We start from the raw sequence: 6,560 nt of genomic DNA, 5'->3' as shown, positions 1-6,560 counted from the left end.
TTATCATCAATCAAATTACTTCTAAGCATTATTTTAATTTAATCATTTCCTATTTCTTCAAATAACCCTCATAATGTAACTTCCTAGTAGTCATAAAACTAATCAGAGTAAATGCAAATATATATATATATATATATATATATATATATATATATATATATATATATATATATATATATATATATATCACCAAAGATTGTTGAAAAAGTTTACATTTTATTTCAGGAAAAAAGCATTCAGGCATCTTAAACTTTATGATTTTTACAAATATACACCCTATACTTTAATTTTGTCCTAATTGATCCATCAATTCCATCTCTTTTTCAAATAGACACAATGAACTTAATTTTGTTTCAATCAATCCTTAAATTTTACCTGTTTTGCATATAGACACCTAATTCCAATTTCTTCTCAATTAATTCTTAAAATGACCCCTTTCATAAACATAATCTTAATTATATTAAATTTGAATTAAATTAATGATAAAAGAATCACAGCTGTTTATTTATTAAAACTCAACTGTTAATTAGACTTTTTTACAAATCACTTTTTAAACATTATATTCTTGATTATATTTTAAATATGAAAAAATGAGTTGTAACAATAAAATGAATAATTAACCTTTAAGATAAAAACATTTGAAAAATAATATTAGTAAAAAGAAAAATTTTAAAGATTAATTGAAATGTAATTAAAGTGTAAGTTGTTTATTTATGAAAATTTAAAGTTTAAATATCAATCATAATAATTTTAAAGTTCATGGTATCTATTTGGAAAAAAAAATTATAATTTAAGGATTAATTAAGACAAAGTTAAAGTTAAAGATGTCCATTTACAAAAATAAGTAAAGTTTAAGGGAGCTTAATGCTCCTTTCATTTTTATTTAATATCGAAAGTTAATGTTCAATACAATAATTAATAGTAATATGCAATTCTTCCTTACTAATCCATTCTTTCAAAGTGCATGAGTGTGATTATTTTTGGTGAGAGGAGGAGGGCCTCCTGGACATGTACACCAAGTGTCAATGCATTTGCAACCACAATCTAGACAAAGATTTTGACAATTCTCATCAACATGGCAGCGGAGAGTCACAACATTTCTTTCCTCTAATTTCATGCACATAACTATAATTACAAACAATACATTAGCATAAAATCAATCCCAAGACATAACATATGAAGTAAAATGGATTGAACTATAACATCTCAAGCATTAATGTTTAGGAAATTGATACATTTAGCAAACTTATAAAACATAAATTAAATGAGAAAAAAGCATGGCATATAACCAAATGAAAAGATAATGATTGCAAATTTCACATTAATTAGACTTTTGTGGAGTGGCCATCTTGATCCTAGAGATCATTTTCTTAAGACAATTGTGCTTATATAAGCAAATGGTGAGACTACCGTGGTTTTTTTTTTAAGGATGATCATCCGTTTATTTAAACCTAAAAAATATTATTTTCTTAATGGCTTAAATATTTTTTTGATCTTTAATATATACTTGACTTTTGCGTTTGATCCCTAATAAAATTTTCCTTTGAATCAGGTCCTTAATATATGAAAAGTTTTATCTGAGGTCCCTACCATTAATCGGGATCATTACTAGAAAAAACACTTTTAAAATCGGTTATTTTGGACATTAAACATCGGTTTTGAACTGATGTTGAAAATACCGACATTAAAAATATCAACGTTAACATCGATTATCAAAACCAATGTTAAAATACACTATACAACATCGGTTTTAAAGAAAATCGATGTTATATTATAAAAAATAAACAAAAAATGTAAATTATGCAAAAACCAACATCAATTTTTAATAAAACTGATGTTATCATGCAAAAAACAACATCATTTTTATAAAAATCGATGTTGTAGTACAGAAAACAACATCGGTTTTTAGGAAAAACTGATGTTGAATTGTGTATTCTGAAACACTTTCTACATCGGTTCTGTAAAAACCGATGTTGAAAGTCAGATATAATATCGGTTTTTGAAAATTAAAACTGATGTTGAATGTGCTTACAGTATTGGTTTTGGCCAAAACCGATGTAGAAAGTGTGTTTACAACATCGATTTTGGTCATAACCAATGTTGTAAATACACTTTCTACATCGGTTGTTGTTTTTTTTTTTAATTTTTAAAATATTCTATTTGTTTTTATAATGAACCTACCATAACTAACTTACAAAAAATATATTAATGTTATATTAATATAAAATTCTATATCAAACTAAATAAATGTAAACAACGAATTTAAACTCGATCAACTTCTTATGAATAAAATTATCTAAGAAATCAGATCCTCTAGCCAACAATAAATTGATAGAATTCAAACTAACCTTATATGATTTATTTTCCACCTCGAGAGTTGCACATTAAAATACCAATAATATTGTCATATATTATAAAATTACTACACCAAAACCAAATACACTGCAAAATTATACTTGCTGGAAAACCATTAATAATGACCAATTATCCAACACTACAAGTTAATCTGCATTATGAACCAAACTTACTACAATTTAAGATCAAGCATAGTATTATGGTAAAGTTGATTATTCAACAGCTAGCCCATTGTTTTTCAAATAATAAATTTCACCTTTTACAAGAAGACAGGATTATTACTTTTCCTGATGATGTTAGGTCCAAATTTCTGCCTTTTCTTGGCAGGGACAGCTGATGCTAAAGTTCCTGCAACAAAACCAGTAGAAAAATTTGCTCCAAGGACAGTGGTTGCACTTGCTCCATCACCCCCTAGGCCAAGAATGCTTTTTCTAATCTGTGAAGCAACTCTAAAGTCAACACATAATACCCAAATACAATAAAAATCAACTCATTTTCATATAAAAATAGCACAGGTAAAACAAAATTTATACATATTTAACCAATTGTGTTACTTTGAAAAGGAGTGGATTTTGCCCAAGTCAATAGGTGAGTAATAGCCTATTCTTTCTCTCCAACATGTAAAAAGGATTGGACAACAAAAAGATAAACACCTTTTTCCTCTAATTATGGAGTGGCAACAATGAAAACATCTATGGATACCATCTCATTAGGATATGCAACCTTTTCTAAGATTAACTTTCAATTCAGTATCCACTTTACAATAAAATAAGGCCTAATGTTACTTGGGGCCTGATTGTGCAACTAGCCAACCACAAATAGTTGTCTAACACTAATTAAGAACATCTTTGATCCTAATTGAATATGCTCTGTCAAGTCCTTGCACTACTACAAAATTATTTTTTTATGATGCGCATTCCTAGACGGTTATATGTAACCGTCTTAGAAAGTCATGCGGTGACAGTTTTGTAATTAAGAAGAATATTTTTTTTATGACACACATTCTAAGACGGTTTTACAAAATCGCCTTAGAATGTACTAGAAGGAACAATTACCACGATGGGTTTATAAGTAAAAACGTCATTGTTTTTAGCCCATTTATGACACACTATCTTTCACGTTCTCATTTTCTTAGACCACATCGCACTCTTCACCCACACAAACAACAAAACCCTAATTTTTCTATTTCCACACTCTCTCTGTTTGTCTCTCTCAATGTTTGTCTCCAAAATCACACTCTTCGTCTTCCGTTTTCTCTCTAAACTGCATTCCCCTCTATATGTAACCCTAGCTTCGGGAGGATTTTTTCCCAAGGTGGAGCCATGTCCGCATTGCTGTCCTTGCCATCCAACTCCACGTCGTTTTGGCGGTCCCCTCGTCGTTTCGCTGCCACCACCATGTACAACATCGCCATTAGCAGCACAGACATTGTGCAAAGCAGAACCACCATCGCCACGCGCACCACCCTCGCCCACTGCTCCGACTTCCCTCTGCCGCTGCACTCATTGCCGGAGAAGCACAGCTCTGGGTTCCCCGCCAGCACGCTCAGCGGCAGATTCACGAAGAATAGCATGTCTGGAACGCGTCCTGTGAATTTGTTGTACGAGATGTTCAGCACCACGAGATTTTGCAGGCCCGCGAGATATTGGAGGTTTCCCCTGAGAACGTTGTGAGATATGTCCCTGCGATCATGTTTATTTGTTTTTGGCATTTTTTTTTTGTTTTGTGTGTGTTTTAATTTATTATTTTTATATTGGATGCCAAATTGAGAAGATTGAGGCATGAGACCCCATCTTTTGGGCTTTTCCTACTCTCTCCCTCAAGAAACTTATTCTAAAATGCATCAATGTCACTGCCAAAGATCAACAGTAGACCCATTCATGTTATTACCAATTTTTTTTGTATCTCATGTCTCTTGGGAGCTGCAACATTTGGAGAAGATGGGGCCATATCGAGTTCTGCATTTCATTGTTGTCATGCAAGTGTAAAGCTTTCATATATGAAGGTGAGAGGATCAAATACTGATTATTAGATTTTTTTCATGAATATTGAAGATTAAAACATTAAAGTGATGTTAATTTTTTTTTCATTTGGTCATGCAACTTTAAGTAGTCTTTAATCTTGACTATTTATGTATGGTTTTATGATCAATATTTACTCCTCTTGCTCTAAGCCTCCAATATAAAAATGACCCTCAATATATATACTTCCACAAATATGGTGGTGTTCATGTGATTGGTGAGGATGGGTTTAGTTTCAATTTAAAATAAATTGCTAAATAAAATTCTTGGTTAACCAGTAAACTGAGAAACAAATTTAACCCCTTGTGTTCTGTGATTTTGTTTGTCTTGATTCTTATAGTTGCTCTTTTTTTTTGCATATTTTAGAGCTAGAAGCAAGGTATTGATAGGGACGATCCATCATCAAGTCAAGACACCTCATGGTTTAAAAAAAAATTCTGATGGAGGCATTGAAAGATACAGGAATGCCAATGCAGGATCAAGTCATTGGTACAAAAGTAAGGATGCTTGAAATATTTGTGCCATGACAGAATATATGACAAATGACATCATGTATCTTTTAGTACTTGCTCTCTTGATTGGTGGTTGTATCTCTCTAGGAAGTCATCCAACTTAATCTTGTTTGGGAGCTTCATGTCTACTCAAATAGGATTGGAAGATTTAAACTTGTGGAGATCATAGATAGGATTTGATTTGAACTTGCATCATAAGCTTTCTTAAATTTGTTGGGGCTGATGTAAATTGGGGTGAGAGATTCAAAGATAAAAAAGTTAGATTGATAATATAACCACATGGTCCACACTCATATATTTTAGAATTTAGACAATTTGTTTCCTCTTTTTGCTTACTAGCTATCAGCTTTAAAGCTCATTTAATCACTTATACAATTGATTTAGTTTAAATGTTCAACTAATCCAATATCACTTAGTAGCTTCAAACTTCTTTTCTGATTCTTTTATTAGAGCTCCAGCTTTATGGCATTTGAGTTTGTTTATTGCTTGTAGAAGTTTCTGATAGCTCATGCTTTAATTAAAACAAATGGATTATTCTTTAGTTGTACTTGTTCCTTTAATATTTCAGGTGTTGGGGACTTTCATCACTAAATGGGATGAAGGAAAGGTTGTCTGTGATACACTGTTTTCAACAAAGGAAACTGCACATATGTATGCAGAATGTCTGGTCGAGCTTGCTGTTGATCTAGGCTTTGATGGGTGGCTAGTAAATAATTTTTTTATCTCTGTGTGCTTATTAGCTTTATATTCATGTCTATTACTCCATTTGAATTTTATATTATATAATTGAATTGATATTTGAGAAATAGGTGAACTGTTGGCCTGCACTACCAGAGCATAAGATGCTTCTAATGTGCATACAGTGCCAAATTTAATAGACTAAAATTATTTGAATTTGGGCTTTTATGTTGAAGGTGCATCGTGTTTCATCTAATTACTGCCCAGATTGATATATATAAATAAATATATAAGTAAATAATGGGGAATAATAATATTGTAGAGATTTTACTAGAACAATTACTTGGATATTTTTTTAAACTTAAGTTAGTAAAATCTACAATTTTTAGAAGAGAAGTTTATCGTTGATAATGCATTCTTCTATGCTTGGATCATTAGTGATATGGTGAATATTAGATGATAAGTCAACAATTTTTTTATTGTTGTGCATTGTGCCAAAAGTTGACTTTCATGTGTTTTCTTGGTCATGTAGGTATGACAGTGTTACACTTGATGGTAAATTGAATTGGCAAGATCAAGTAAATGAACATAATAAGCCGTTCTTTGATATATGTGATGGAATATTTGTGAACTATACATGGAAGGTATTGCTTATCTTTCCCTGGCATGCTTGTGCGACTCAAATGTTTAATCAATAGTCATTTTCCTTAGTTAATTTTAATGACTACCATGTAGGAAGACTATCCAAGGCTCTCTACTGCTGTTGCCGGTAATTGGAAGTTTGATGTGTACATGGGCATTGATGTATTTGGAAATAAATTTTAATTGTTATGAATGGAACATAGGTTAGAAATTGAATTTGATCTGCATGTTTTATTTCACTTTAAGCACACTCCCTGTGTGGGCATGGTCTTTCTCCCGTGTTTCATTTTGGCCACAAGGCTATGAAATACCTCGTGTTCTTCACATTTAATTTCATTAATAGGATTAACAG

General features: G+C 31.4%; 1 long non-coding RNA gene across 1 annotated transcript; it reads left to right on the top strand.

Annotated features, from left to right (window-relative positions):
• The first annotated feature begins 5,980 nt into the window (after positions 1-5,980).
• On the top strand, positions 5,981-6,327 carry LOC114396111. Its single transcript, XR_003663232.1, has 3 exons — positions 5,981-6,011; positions 6,099-6,210; positions 6,302-6,327. It is a non-coding gene; the product is annotated as an uncharacterized LOC114396111 (long non-coding RNA).
• The last annotated feature ends 233 nt before the right edge of the window (positions 6,328-6,560 follow it).

Source organism: Glycine soja, chromosome 18 (genome assembly GCF_004193775.1).
Source record: "Glycine soja cultivar W05 chromosome 18, ASM419377v2, whole genome shotgun sequence".
Taxonomy (NCBI): Eukaryota; Viridiplantae; Streptophyta; class Magnoliopsida; order Fabales; family Fabaceae; genus Glycine; species Glycine soja.
The sequence above is the reverse complement of the archived record's forward strand: the minus strand, read 5'-3'. Positions and strand labels throughout refer to the sequence as shown.